The following is a 12,808-nucleotide window of genomic DNA, read 5'->3' on the forward strand; positions in this document are numbered from 1 at the left end:
GTGGACCTTAGCATTTAGAGGATCGATAGTGTTACATACTCTGATATTTGCAAAATGTGTTCGAGTTTGAGTTTTTGTTTTTTTTATTTTAATTTTGCTAGTTGTAAACATGTGTGTGCCCCCCCCTTTTCAGCCACCAATGTGAGAGACAACGACATGGCCAGAAGAGAAGACTATGGAAACAATGTTGAGAGTGGCGTTGCTGTTGAGCAGGGCAATGATGTTCGATGCCTCCATTCAGTCTCAAGAGACAATGGACACCCCTGGTAGTGGAGATAACCAGAGAACACATACAGTACATAGAATTCCCAAATAGTCACCTATTGTAGTACTGACCAGGTTCCATGTTGCTTAACTTCGGTGATCTGACGGGAACCGGTGTCAACGTGATTATGCCGTAGAGGGTAGCACATGAGGTATTACTAAAGTAATGACGTGAAAGGAAGCAATGGAACAAAACGAATTACGTTCAGAATGATTTTTTTTTTAATTTCAATTTATCTGATCTACTTTCAGCAGCTGCTCAAGAGAAAATGATTCATTTACTTTTTTTAACCATTTACTCGCTGCGCCTAGCTGGCGTTGTCCGGGAATCTCTTGACTTTCATTTTTCTTTCGCATTTTACACCTTAATTAACCCCACATTACGACCCATATACGACATAATCACATTGATACACCGGTTCCCATTAGATCACCAAAGTTAAGCAATGTTGAACCTGGTCAGTACTAAAATGGGTAATCATTTGGGAATTCCAGGTGCTGCATGTGCTCCCTGCTTATCTCGGCATTGTTTTCAGTCATCCTGGACATCTTCCTTGCCACTGGACTCAAGCAGTGCCGATTCAGGAGAGGTGTGGTTGTAGATTGCGCAACCCTTGCCTCACAATTCCGCACACAGCTACCTTTACAGGGAGTGTCCATTGTCTCTTGAGATTAAATGGAGGCATCGATCGATTGACGATCCATTACAGCTAGCAGCTGTGTTACAAAATGTATAATGATCGGTTAATTAGTTTAGGAGTGAATCTTGTATTTATAAATATATACATATACCTAACTTTATATGAATACACACACACACACACACACACACACACACACACACACAAACCACTCATTCTCGAGTCAAACACTTTCATTGGGTGATGTCTCCTGTTAGTTCTTAGCATAATACAGGGTGCCATCAATAAGTTTCCAGACTTTTTTCATACAGGCATTTAGAATTGTTGTAGACTCTTGAAAATTCAGTATGTTATTGCTATACATCTTTTGAGATAACTTCCCAATTTTTATAATTTCAGTTCAAATGAACAGCTACAGCAGGAATCAGAATACACTCTACTAAAGCCTGATTGTCACAGTTGATGAATTTCACAACTGCAATCTGGACGTGGGGACACTTTAGAATGATATGAAATAATATTCTGTTTTAAACTTGGAAAAAAATGCTACAGAAACGTATGGGATGCGTCAGGCTGCTTCTGGATCATCTTGCATGAATCTAGCATCAGTTTTTGAGTGGCGTAAGAGATTCAAGGAAGACAGGGAGTCTGTGAGGCATGATGAGAGGTGTGGGAGGAGTAAGGAAGTTAGAACACCAGAGTTGATTGGACAAATAAATAATTCCATGGATAAAGACCGTCGTGTATCTACAGAGACAATTAGTGCACAGTTTGATGTCAGTGTGGGAACTGTGTCCACAAATATTCACAACGAACTGAAGATGTGGAAGATTAGCAAATGCTACAGTCCACAATTCCATCCTTGTCACAGATTATTTAACAAAGATGGGCATCAAGACAGTTCCTCACCCTCGCTATAGTCCAGTCCTTGTGACTTTTGGTTATTCCCTAAGCTCAAGGAAAACATTAGGAGGCTGTCGTTACGAGACAATTGAGAAGATGAAAAAGGCTGTGATGAGGGTCAATGATATGCTCACACAAGAGGACGTTAATAGGGCCTTCCAAAAGTTGTAGGAACAATACAACATTTGTATTGCAGCAGGAGGAGATTACTTTGAAGGAGAATTTCATGTGTGTACTATCAATATGAAAACATCCATATGAAAAATGTCTGGAAGCTTACTGAAGACACCTCGAAACAAAGCTCTTATGGGATAGATTCATATATAATCGTTATAGTTTTCGTTAAAAGTTCTTTATTTCATCCATATTATGACATATCACCCCCATTTGGACTTTACATCATATGTAGTTACATAACATTGGGGTTCTATATTTTTTTAATATTATATAGCCATTTTGAATGTTATATAGTCACTCCAGCAACAGTATACACGTCATATCAAAATATGTACAAATACGATTACATGTTTCATACCTTAGTTCATTGTCTCTCACTGTAAAAGGCTGTGTTTCTCTGCAAAGAGATCACAACAATGGAAAAGCTGAGACTCTGTTTTCTTTTGATGCAGTTGAGTTTATTTGATTTCACACAGTGGTCGGGAAATACATCGTCAAATTCTTGCTAGCATCTCATCTTAGGGGGCGGGTTCAATTCGCTAGCTACATCTTAAATCATATGTATGTTCTATCGCCTCCAAGAACAAAACTGGCTAAAAGAACTCTCTTTCCAAATCTCACTCCAGAACGTGATCTCGTCAAAACTCCCCTTAAATCTTGCCAAATCTCATTCCCACAAAACGAGACCACCGCCGTAGGTGTTTACCCCTGTTAACCTCTCTGTCGTGACCCTCATGACTCTTGCCACACCAGCCGTCTACAGCTGTGTTCGACAGGTTTTGAACTTAAACGACTTCTCAAACTAAAAAATGGAACCTGTTTCTAAAATCTATATACTAGCTAAAACTGCTAGTATGCTAACGTAGGGTTCAATTATATAACATTTGTACATAAACAAATTGAACACGTTGAAATGGCGGCCAGTGTTTATATAAATAGACATTGTAAATATCATTGACGAGAGCTTCTACTGTGGTTTAATGATGAAATCTGCTGACTGTTATCTAGATAGTTGAAGATTCGATCTCTGACTCGAGAGGGGTACTAGTCTAGCTGCACTGAAGAGCTGTGATACAGCGAAACAGTTTGCTTGTGGATTGGATATATATATATATATATATATATATATATATATATATATATATATATAAAGTGTGTGTGTATGCGTGTGTGTATGTGTGTGTATATGTGTATTGAGGTAGAGAGGGCTCCCGTAAGCCGTAGTGAAGGCAACCTTTCTAGGAGAAGGAAATCTCTGATTTAAAAAACCATAAAGCGGAAGACCAGTACCCGCATTAAGCTGGTCTGCAGTTTAATTTGTTGCTGGCTATCTTGCTCTTGCTTGTTGCTGGATCTCAACATTTTGAACCGAGAGAGAGAGACTTAGCTGTCGTACAAAACTAAGACTCTGTAACAGCATATTTGTATAGATACTCCCTCAGACATTTGGGCTCATGGATTTTAAATGTCTGAGGGAGTGGCACTCGTCTGACAAGACGTTGCAATCATCATGTGTGTGTAAACATCTACATAAAAGAAACTGAAAATAAAACAAATGTAAAGTAAGAATATTTCATAAAAATGTCCTTTAAATCATGTTTTTTAAAAGAAATAAACTTTATCATCAGAAGGAAATAAATTATTAAGCATTGGTTACATTATTAATTGCGAAAAAGTTTTACTATCTGACGGAATCAAAAGACTATTAACTTAATTTTGAAAAATCTTATCAAAAAAAAAAAAAAAAAAGATGGCAAGAAAAACGTTTTGAATTTACAGAGAGAAATACTGATACACCTTTCGAAGTAATAAGCTTGGGAGGGGGTGTAGGGGTTGCTACTACCTGTGTTACCTACGAATGAACTGATCCATGCACAATAAATACCGGAAGACAACGCCGTAAAACAGGAATCGATATCCAGTGGACAAACCTTTACTTTGTATGTTCCGTTCAATACTTTTTATTACTCTATTCCCGTGTTCTGTTTTCCATGTGACCCCTTAAATAGAGCTATAACATTTTTACAGTCATTTCTGACGACAAAACAAAAGAGTAGTAAATAAACTCTGAAAAAACCTTATCATTATTTTTATTTTTATTTTTATTATTATCAATATTTATTATTTTTATTTTATTTTATCATTATTTTTATTTTTATTTTTATCATTATTTATTATTTTTATCATTATTTTTATTTTTATTTTATCATTATTTTTATTTTTATTTTTATTTTATCATTATTTTTATTTTTATTTTTATCATTATTTATTATTTTTATCATTATTTTTATTTTTATCATTATATTGTTTTTATTTTTATCATTATTTTTATTTTTATTTTATTTTATCATTATTTTTATTTTTATCATTATTTATTATTTTTATCATTATTTTTATTTTTATCATTATATATTGTTTTTATTTTTATCATTATTTTTATTTTTATCATTATTTTTATTTTTATTTTTATCGTTATATATTATTTTTATTGTTTTCTTTAATTATTTATATTCGGGGCCCGTGGTGCAGTGGATTAAGGCGTTGAATCTGTACGGTTCCAGGTGAGCATTGTCTGAAGATAGCGGTTTCAATCCTACTCAAAGCAGGCCTGAGGATTAGTTGATGATGAGACAACAACAACAGTAATTACTGGGGATACAGTTAAGATATTCAGCATTCCTATCACAACGCGGTTGATGAAAGCCAGTGAAACAACAATGACTACGAAGATGCGGATAAGAGTCCACAAATAGATAAATAAACCTGATCATATTTCAAAACAATTGCTAGAAAGACATTTTGATGCATAAAGCGTGTACATCGATTGTTCTTCAAATATTCTTGAATACTGATTATTTTAACCTGCTTTTTCTGAAATCCAATATCCTTTAAATAATTCCAAATGAATGCTAGTTTAAAACTTCATAATGTATCTGGAGATTGATTATTACAACGACTTTCTGCCTCCTTCATATTGTAATTTTTCTTTCCTTCAATTTGTTGTCAAAATAACCGAGGTCATCCGGTACCAGAAAGTTAAAGAGTAAATACCTGCGGGCTGACCACCAGTAATGGAATCTGCTAGCAATCGGCAGGTGTGTGCGAACACTGAGTAAACAGCTACAAGTGTTATATATATATATATATATATATATATATATATATATATATATATATATATAGTCATCGACATACAGTCCTGTTTCGTTGTATCACAGCTCATCAGTGCCGCTAGACACAACTTATCAGTGCCGATATATTCCTATCGAAATAAAGACGAAACATTGATGAACACATAATACGGTTTGTTCCTTTTTATTTCTATTTTGTCGGAATACTATTTCCATTATTTTCATCATATATATATATATATATATATATATATATATAAAATCGGGAAAAGAACTCAGTTACGTTCAATCAGACGTGCTTGAATAACGACTTGCTGCCAAAATACACACACACATACACACACGCATATATATATATATATATATATATATATATATATATATATATATATATATATGTATAAGGAATTAAAAAATATACCAGCGGTGGTTGACGTTATGTTTAAAGAAAAAATTAGAAAAAACCGAATGAAATCATTAAAAAATCAACGTTTCGTCCCTGTCTCAAAGGACATCTTCAGGATAATTGAGATAAAAATGTGATAAAAGAAAAAGTCATAGATCGTGCGAAAAAAGACAGTTTTTTAAAATCCAACCCATGTTGGGAAAGGATGACGCACACATATTTCATCCTTTCCCAACATGGGTTGGATTTTAAAAAACTGTCTTTTTTCGCACGATCTATGACTTTTTCTTTTATCACATTTTTATCTCAATTATCCTGAAGATGTCCTTTGAGACAGGGACGAAACGTTGATTTTTTAATGATTTCATTCGGTTTTTTCTAATTTTTTCTTTAAACATATATATATATATATATATATTGATGTGTTTACTTGTATATATAAAATACACTGCTTCATAGTTATTGGGTGTATTGAATGTACATCAATGCGTGGTGTGTGTGTGTGTGTGTGTGTGTGTTTAACACAAACAGTAAACAGTTCAATAAACATATGGCAGATCTGTAAACGGACTACTAACCTCAGTCCAGCAAAATGTGTCTTTTCGATAATGAGACACATAGATACAAGCATGCCTTCACCCGCGTTTCTTTGTCTTTGCCATTTCTGGCCGTTAGTTCACTCTTGTCTTGTGGACGCTGGAATAAATATCCACAGAATTGAGTAGCATGAGAAATAAAGGCAATTTCTTCATTTCAATTTTAAGGGTATTTTTTATTTCAGTCTTTAAACACCGTCGTCATCACAGCCTCAATGGCAAGTTTTCTCACTCAAAAAAAAAAAAACCCCCAAAAAACTTTCAATTTTGTAGACTCCATGTTTGAACGACCGTCGCTCATTCTCCGACTCTGTCCATCGTTCTCATTCGGTTCTATTGTTATCAATATGACCAACTGTTTTCTTTGTTCCTAAACCTTGACCTCTTTTGGTCCTGGATATGACCTTAAACTATATCCAGTGGCGAGGCCCCAGCTTGCGCGATTTGGGGAGTGTGGAGCCACTCTTTAATTGCCATTGCTCCCAGGTCCACTCTGACCCGGATTGGTAGTACCTGTTAGGGTCCCAAATATGGGTTGAATAGAAACCGACTTGAAAACAACAAATATATTCTACTAAAATTTTTTTTCTTCAAACATTAAATAACCTGAAAAGAGTTGATACGCCGTAAAACAAAAACAACCAAACAACCAACCAATTGACCTCTTTCGAACTGGACTATTTCAAATTACGTCGTCTTTGACGTTTTAGATCTGTCGATGTGTTTGTTATTGTCTATTGCTTCGTTTTAAATTCGTTTCTCGTCGAATATTTATCTATTTGTTTTCTGTTTATTATAATATTCCTTAAGCTTGGCTGTGCAAACTCAATATTTATCTAGTTAACCTACTCGATTCTCATTACCACAGGGCCCAATCCGTTACACAAGTAACTTCTGTTTCTTTTGTCTCTTTCTTTTTTTGAACCCCCGTTCTCTTTTTTATTATCATGAATAAGAACGACAATCATTGAAAAACGGTGCACAAATTAGACACACGTTTGTGGGTTTCAAAATGCAATGGGAAAATAAAAAATATTTTTATACAATTTTATTTTTCAATGTTCAGTTTGTATAGTCCCTTATCCCAAAATCAATAAAGACATTTGCTATCAGAATAGTAGTAAAATCTCGCAATGAAGCGAGCGACCGATAGATATTGTTGTTTGGAAGAAACAGCTTACCTTGCAGACTTGTATGAAATCAAATTGATTGGCTGTTTTCACTTGTGGTGTATTTCATTCTGGTCTTCAGATAACGTCAAGTCATCAGGAGAGAATATTTACTGTTTCAGAACCTTCTTCCTAGCTATTTTTCTGTGTATCAGCCACCCTCACTGATGTGAGGGCCCATAATCTGAATTGCATTTCAATCAAATGAAATCTTCAATATAATCTGGCTGACCGAAACTTCAATATTGAACACTCTTGTATTGACCTCATTAAAATTTCATTGGTTGTTTTACCTCTGTAAAACATTAACTGGGAATTTATATATATATATATATATATATATATATATATATATATATATATATATATATATATATATATATATATATATATATATAATTTAAAGGAGACTAGAACAATAGTCTAAAGAGCTGAGTGTATTTTAATGTAACAGTGAAATTACTAGTTTAATTAAAATACAGGAAAGAGAAAGTGCTCGTTGTAATTTAGATATATAATAAGCTCGATAGTTAAATGTCCTAGAGCTAATTCAATATTAAGTAATGTGATTGATAATTTAAAATTTAAAAATCAAATTATAATTAAATTAAAAATCCGTTTCATAAGAAGGAACAACAACAAAATCAATTATCTGTACGATCGTTTCGGAAAACAATGCTTTTTATTGTGGTATACATAAATTACGTACAATAATTACATATAGTTTTTTAATAAGCAAGGTCTCCTCGTCAGCAAATTTTGAAGGGTTTTTATTGAATTTAAAAGACACCATAAATAAACCTAGCATTAAAAGTAAGGCAGATGAATCTGAAAAAATTGAAATAAAAGGTCTGGATTTAAAATTTATAAGAAAATTAATATGGGTTAGAGATAGAAATAAATAGAGAAAAATATAGATTTGAATTTACATTATAAGTTTGCTTTAAAAATATATAGAGATATTTACCTTTTAATTTTTCGCTTTTTGTAATCAAGAACTATGGTTAAAATACTCATTTAGATGTTTGCTATAGCTTTTAGCTTATTGAATGATGAATTTTAAAGGGGGGGGGCGCCCGTGCAATAAATTATTTCCGTTAGCGTATTTTTGATTTAAAGACGCTACGGTTTATATTTAGAATGTAGCTTGTGCAATTACATGTTGTAAGGGGAGATAATTGTCATGTTTTCTTTACTTTATTTATTTGAAGGGTGTAAGGGAGATAATTAGTCTAACTTAATTTATTAAAAAAAAAATTGTAATCTATTTTTACTAATAAGTAATTTTTAATGATTTAAGGTGGTTTATATTTATTAAATTTAAACCAACGTTTATGACTGCATGTAAATATAAGCTCCTGTCTTGAATTTAATAGTGTGGTTGTATTTTTCATATCTTCATATTTTAAAATTTTTAGGGTCTCTTTTGTACATAGTGCACAAAATTTATCTTCTGGTTTATATGATTTGCAAGTCTCAATTATTCGCCATTTTAAGTTGAAAGAAATATTGCTGTTTTTTAGTTGCCAAATATAGTTGGATAGAGTAGTTTGGTTTGACAGAGAGTTATTTTTAAAAGAATGTTTGTGCGTTGAAATTCTATGTTTTATTAGGCCAGATGTGGAACCAAAATATATTACCTCTTGCTTATTGTGATTATTTTCCGTTAGGTCTGTTGTTGAATTATTATATGGTGGGTTGATTTGTAATTGATCGGTAGATTGGTTTAAGTTGGTGTTATTATTTAATCTGGTAGTTGAGTTATGGCTGTTAATAGGTTCATGTAGATTTGGAGTTTTTCATACTGTGCAGCTATAGATAACATTTTTAATTTTACATGAGCCTTGTAGGGGACATTTATTTTTTCTTCTACAGTTACAGTCCGATGTATTTTGTATAGTTGTATTTTGTAGTTTATTAATTTTCTTATTATTAGAGCTAATTATTTTCTGATGAAGGTTAGGCATAGTAGAGTAAGAGACTTTAATTGTGTTCTTATTGAAAATTTTATTATATCTATGGGGGGCTTTAAAGTTCTAATCTAATATTTTAAAAAATTCTCTGGCTATGTTTGTCTCTAGGTTTTTGGAATATGGGGGGTTGAACCATAGGATCTCCTTATGTCTATTCTTACGTTTACGGGTTTTGGTTTGCTGTTTATTTGTATTATTATCTAATATTTGTGGTTTGGTTTTATCTTTTTTTGTCTCTTGGTTATTTTTCTTAACTCGCATACGGGAAGACATTGCCATATTATATGTTATTACGCTCTTAATAGGTTTATTTTCAATGCAGTTTATGTTTCTATCATTTTTATTTATGAATTTAATTTGTGAATTATATCCAGAGTTTTTAAGGGCCTCATTATAATATTTTTCATTTTTGGTAAATATGGATTTAGTAGAAGACAGTCTAGAAATTCTTAAAGCGATATTGGGAACTATTGATTTTAATATTGATTTAGGGTGGTTTGATTGAGTGTGGACATATAGTAGTGATTGGTTAGGTTTATGATAGGGTTCAAAGGTAGAATTCTCAAGATTTAAGGTTATGTCTAAGAAATTAACAATTTTTTTTATTAGGGTCGATTTTTATACTAAGTCCATAATTTTTAAATAATTTATGTAGAGCTTTAATTGCTTTTTCATAATTTTTATTAGTAGAGTTAGTTACGAAAAGTGCATCATCTCTATATAGTCCTCCTTCAAGTTTGAACTGTTTATGGAGTATACAATGTATTTCATTTAAAAGGAAAAGGCCAACTAGATCAGTGATCTGAGTCGAATCCGTCGATCCCATTAAAATGTTGAAGTGGTTAGGGGTATTTTTCCTGGTCCAATATTTATTATCAAATGTTATTAAAGACTCTCTAGCTATAAGTATTAGTTTAATTTCGTCTTGAGTTATATTAGTTAATTTAAAAACCCTTCAAGATTTGCTGACGAGGAGACCTTGCTTATTAAAAAACTATATGTAATTATTGTACGTAACTTGATGTATACCACAATAAAAAGCATTGTTTTCCGAAACGATCGTACAGATAATTGATTTTGTTGTTGTTCCTTCTTATGAAACGGATTTTTAATTTAATTATAATTTGATTTTTAAATTTTAAATTATCAATCACATTATTTAATATATATATATATATATATACATATATATATGTATATACATATATATATATACATATATATATATGCATATATATAGGTATATACATATATATGTATATACATATACATATATATACATATATATATGTATATACATATATATATGTATATACATATATATATGTATATACATATACATATGTATATACATATACATATATATACATATATATATGTATATACATATATATATATGTATATACATATACATATATATACATATATATGTATATACATATACATATGTATATACATATACATATATATACATATATATATGTATATACATATATATATGTATATACATATACATATATATACATATATATGTATATACATATACATATATATACATATATATATACATATACATATATGCATCTACATAAATAAATAAAAAATAGATAAATAAATAAAATATATAAATACAAATAAAATTATCATAAAATAAAATAATTGATTCTCTGGAAAGAATAAATAAAAACTCTTTTTTTCTATATTCATTTATGTATGTGTATATATATTTGTTTTAAAAATCTTGCCTACCAAACTCCTCTGTCAGTTTTTGGCCTATAGACATAAAACTTAATATATAGGGTATTCGAGCCCATGCAAAATTTTATATTTGGGTTTTAGCCGGGGAAAATAGGTGCAAAAGTGGGAAAATTAAAAAAAAAAATGAAATTTGCCAGGTGAAGGTCTAACGATGGCATTACGAATATGCATGCGTAACGTAATAGCTATTCGTCCATGTTTAAATTTTTTAGCCTTGCAGCAAACATGCCTTCATAGCTTAGGCATTAACGTCAGAGGAAAAAGTAAATCATAAGCTTAGCTTTTTAATTTCGATTCTTGGTGATGGCGTATTAGTGATTTAAAAAAATACCTTTTAAAATCACTACCATATATTGGCTCCAATATAATCGATATATATAAAAGGCAAATGCGGCACATACATTTTTGTATGTCTCGAAAAGCCTTTTTTTGCCGATGGTCACGAGGGGGGTTACTATCGCTTAGAAGTGTTTATATACCCCCTAGATAATAATATCTACGATTTGGGAATGCATATCACGTCTAGATTTATTTACATTGACTTTTATGAGATTCGTGCTATTTCGCCGTGTCGCCTGTTGTCCTGCTTTTTACTATAAATAAAGTGAGAATAAATTCGAACATTGTGTGTTTTCGGGATCAAAGTGTAGTATCTGCCGGAACAGATACTGCAAGCAAAGACCATATGTGGGGGCAACTCCACATATAAGACCTTCGTTTATGTAGAGGAAACCCTTCATACCAATTGTCACTATCCAGCTCCCCTACTCCCCGGGGAGTTGGTTCCCATTTCCCCTTCACTCTTCACATAAAAATTGGCCTTGTGCCTAATTTGCTCGGTGGGAGAGCAAATAAATATCTCGGAACGTTCAGAAAGCATTCAGCTTTTGATCAATGCGGTGGAAACCTTATATCAGACAATTGCTTTCATATGGACACCCCCATTTTTTTATGGGGAACTGATTTTCGACCCGACATCTTGGGGAAACTAATTCAAAACAAAGTTCACTGCGAGATTGATGTTTTACCTAATTCACTTTTAACTTAATTTATCACCTTTTTTTTTTTTTTTTTTCGCTTTCACCTCAAGGATTCGAGTTCGAACTTCCCTCATCCCTCAAACTTTTTTTGGTTTTTCAAACACCCAGGCACCGCCGGACCGTTTTTTTTTTTTTTTTAGAACTTTTAACATTGTTTGTTTGCATAATATTTAAACAGAGTTATTTTACCCCCCCCCCCCACAAACACGCCTCTAAAAACCCGGGCAACACCAGGTACCCCCGCTAGTATAATAATAAATACGAAATCTGCAGTAATCAAAATATCATATCTAAGCGTGTTTTATAACAAGACAATGCCGGCCATATATATATATATATATATATATATATATATATGAGAATGTGTGTGTATGAGGACAACTCTCAACCTATATACTCAACGAATTTCTATCTGCAGACTTGAAATTTGGTCTACAGAGTATTCAGACACGTGGAAAACATTTTAATAGGTTTTCATCCAGAAAAACAGCTGCTAAGGGGTCAAAATTTTAAAATTGGTACTTGAGGTGGGGGTCATCGGATTTTTATCTGCTTGTCAACTCTTTCATGACTGCGCATGTGTGAATCGTTCTCATGACAGCTTCCTTATGTTTAGAATAAGTAGGCTTGAAAACACTTTTTAAAGACCGTAGCAAGCTGGCCTAACGGTTATAGTACTTAACAATGTCTTAAGGTTTTGGTTTCGATTCAATTCGAGTATATTTTTTTTTACTTGAAAGAAATGAACTG

General features: G+C 32.2%; 1 protein-coding gene and 1 pseudogene across 2 annotated transcripts in view; both read left to right on the plus strand.

The window, feature by feature from the left end:
* LOC145248304 (uncharacterized) overlaps positions 1-12,808 on the plus strand; it is a 936,478-nt gene that overhangs the window by 111,508 nt on the left and 812,162 nt on the right. The window lies entirely within an intron of this gene.
* On the plus strand, positions 654-771 carry LOC145248570 (5S ribosomal RNA; annotated as a pseudogene).

This window comes from Euprymna scolopes, chromosome 26 (assembly GCF_053919585.1).
Source record: "Euprymna scolopes isolate OS-2025 chromosome 26, ASM5391958v1, whole genome shotgun sequence".
Taxonomy (NCBI): Eukaryota; Metazoa; Mollusca; class Cephalopoda; order Sepiida; family Sepiolidae; genus Euprymna; species Euprymna scolopes.